The sequence below is a fragment of the Macrobrachium rosenbergii genome, chromosome 40, assembly GCF_040412425.1.
Source record: "Macrobrachium rosenbergii isolate ZJJX-2024 chromosome 40, ASM4041242v1, whole genome shotgun sequence".
Lineage (NCBI taxonomy): Eukaryota > Metazoa > Arthropoda > Malacostraca > Decapoda > Palaemonidae > Macrobrachium > Macrobrachium rosenbergii.
Genome location: NC_089780.1, coordinates 19,825,166 through 19,829,002, shown reverse-complemented (window position 1 = coordinate 19,829,002; position 3,837 = coordinate 19,825,166).

Here is a 3,837-nt window from a genome sequence, read left to right as displayed (position 1 = left end):
TCTCTCTCTCTCTCTCTCTCTCTCTCATCAACAACCATAATACAAAAATGCCATTTGTAAGGGGTTATAAGACATAAGATGCTTAATTTTGGGAATACCAAAAATGAGATGATCAATTTACAGTTTTTGCGAAGAAAATCGAAATCCCAAGATAAATGAGTCTAATACGTATTAAGGTGTTTGTCATTTGTCATACTCATCATCATTAAATGAATTCTTCTGTTTATCTCGACCTGGAAAGTTATCTTTAACTTATTTTGATTCAAGTTTCTTCACAAAAATAAAAATGAGAATCCTATATTGACATCACAGCTATAGGAAAAGAACTTGTTACCGAGTCACTATTTTAGATGGACATGTTTGACATAAGACCTCCCTTGAAGCATGAAACACAACTTCGTGGAACATACTTGTCGCTTCTGTCGGAGAAAGTGCTTCTTCGAAGCTCTCCGTAAGGTGCTAAGGAGGTCTGTAACTAATTTCCCGTTGCCCCACGCTCTTCGTGATATATTTGGTGTGTGTGTGTATGTATACACACACACGCACACACACACATGTATATATATGTATGTGTATGTGTAAGTATGTATACATGTATGTATATCAATGTGTTAGTAAGTATTTACCCATTTCTCTCAAAATGGATTTCGTTTAGGGAAAGCAACCGGTTTTTATCTGCACTCTGCAAATAAGCAAGTAATCATATGTCCACTAGTAATAATAATAATAATAATAATAATAATAATAATAATATATAGCAATAATGATAACACCATGTTAGATACGATATACCCGTAGTAAGAAGAATAAAGAAAAAATTAAAACAACAAGAATGGTGAGAACCTTCTTCCCAGTATAAAAGAACAACAACAACAACAACAACAACAACAATAATAATAATAATAATAATAATAATAATAATAATAATAATAATAATAGGTATATCTAACACTAGCAATTATACCCTTGTTAGATGCGATATACCCGCAATATGTAAATTAAAACCTTCCCAGTACACAGCAATAATAATAATAATAATAATATCTGGCACTAGCAATTATAACATTGTTAGATACGATATACCCGTAATAAGATTAAAACTCCTTCCCAGTACATAATAATAATAATAATAATAATAATAATAATAATAATAATAATAATAAGTATATCTAGCACTAGCAATTATACCCCTGTTAAATACATTATACCCGTAACAAGAAGATTAATGAAAAACGTACAGTATAACAGCAATAATAAAAAAAAAAACTTCTTTCCCAGTACACGACCAACGCGTCCTTACCGGTAAATGTTACGCCTCGGAGGATTCCCGCGATGATGAGAACGATACGGAATCCAAGAGGATTTAAAAGGCTTGCGAAGGATTACGCTTGTTTAACCGGGCTTATGACTTCAGCGGAAGCGGCCCGCTTCGAAGTAAGAGTCTTGGAGTACTGGTTTCTTTTGCTGCGTTGTGGCTGCATTTTTTTTTTTATTTTGAGTTTTATTTTTCTTGTTCTTTTGGTTATTATTATTATTATTATTATTATTATTATTATTATTATTATTATTATTATTATTATTATTATTATTCGTCTTCTTCCTATAGTTATTTTTCATCTTATTCAGCTTCTTTGTGGCTGCTTTTTTTATTTTCAGTTTTTATTATTATTATTATTATTATTATTATTATTATTATTATTATTATTATTATTATTATTATTCGTCTTCTTCTTATTGTTATTTTTTATCTTATTCTGCTTCTTTGTGGCTGCTCCTTTCTTTATTTTTAGTTTTATTATTATTATTATTATTATTATTATTATTATTATTATTATTATTATTATTATTATTATTATTATTATTCGTCTTCTTCTTGTTGTTATTTTTTATCTTATTCTGCTTCTTTGTGGCTGCTCCTTTCTTTATTTTTAGTTTTATTATTATTATTATTATTATTATTATTATTATTATTATTATTATTATCATTATTATTATTATTATTATTATTATTATTATTATTCGTCTTCTTCTTGTTGTTATTTTTTATCTTATTCTGCTTCTTTGTGGCTGCTTTTTTTATTTTCAGTTTTATTATTATTATTATTATTATTATTATTATTATTATTATTATTATTATTAGTCTTGTTATTATTATTATTATTATTATTATTATTATTTTCTTCTCATAAGTATTATTGCTATTATTATTCGTCTTCTTCTTATTGTTATCCTTTATCTTATTCTACGTCTTTGTGGCTACTTTTTTCATTTTTATTTTTATTTTTCTTGTTCTGGTTGATATTATTATTATTATTATTATTATTATTATTATTATTATTATTATTATTATTATTATTATTATTATTGTTGTTGTTGTTCATCTTCTTCTTATTGTTATTCTTCTCCTTATTCTACTTCTTTGTGGATGCTTCTTTTATTTTTACTTTTATTTTTCTTGTTCTTATTATTATTATTATTATTATTATTATTATTATTATTATTATTATTATTATTATTATTATTATTATTATTATTATTATTATTCTACTTCTTGGAAGAAATGTTAGATGTCATTTCTGCTTAATTCACTCTTGTGCAGGCACGGGCTCATGCTCATAGAACAGTCCTTAATGGATTTTCGTTCTCTTACTTTCCCCGTAATCAGGTCGTACTTCTCTCTCTCTCTCTCTCTCTCTCTCTCTCTCTCTCTCTCTCTCTCTCTCTCTCTCTCTCTGGTCACATGCATCCATCAACGATAGTCATGTTGACGAATTAAAAGAGAGAAAGAGAGAAGGAGATGGAGAGCAGTCCTCCCACCCTTTCTCTCTCTCTCTCTCTCTCTCTCTCTCTCTCTCTCTCTCTCTCTCTCTCTCTCTCTTTGGTCACATGCCTCCATCAACGATAGTCATGTTGACGAATTAAAAGAGAGAGAGAGAGAGAGAGAGAGAGAGAGAGAGAGAGAGAGAGAGCAGAAAAGATGAGAGCCCAAAAGAACATATACGCTTCGGTGATCAAAGGAATCCCAGTAAGAACAAAAGTCACGAGTCCGTTGGACTCTCCGCTTTTGGAAACCACGTGACACAGACATCAAACGCCTCGTAAAAGATGAGAAGAAGAAGGGTTTTTAGAACGGAAACGGAATGTCTAAGGAAATGTATATGTATATGTAAATGTATATATATATATATATATATATATATATATATATATATATATATATATATATATATATATATAAAACATGCACCACCACACTGACAGGGTGTTATAACATGCTACCTGAAATGACAGGTGAATAAGATAGTCCGGCTGGCTTATATATGGCCCAAACGAAATTATTTTTTTTAGAACAATTAAATGTATATTTTCCCTTTAGTTGCGAAAGAGTGAGTCTCATAACTGAACAGTTATTGTACAGTGGAGGTAAATTGTTATTGGAATAAAACTAAATGGATAAAAGATAGACAGAGATATGGGGTTGGTAATAAAATTCTTCATAACTACAGTTACTCGCGTTATGATGTAATATTACGTTGAAATATTGTGTTATTAAACAAGGTTTTTTAATACAGTATTATGTAGTTACAGTTATTTCAAGTCTACAAATACGAACTTGATCAGAAGGTGAGATCTATGTTATTGAATAATGTGGGGGGTTTTGACCTAAATTAGCAATCGGGTTTGAAGGGTTATTATTACTGAATCAATCAACAAATCTCTCTCTCTCTCTCTCTCTCTCTCTCTCTCTCTCTCTCTCTCTCTCTCTCTCTCATACCTTCCATACTCTTTCCTCCCCTCCTCTTCCACTTCCTCTTCCTCCTCCTGCTCTTTCTCTCG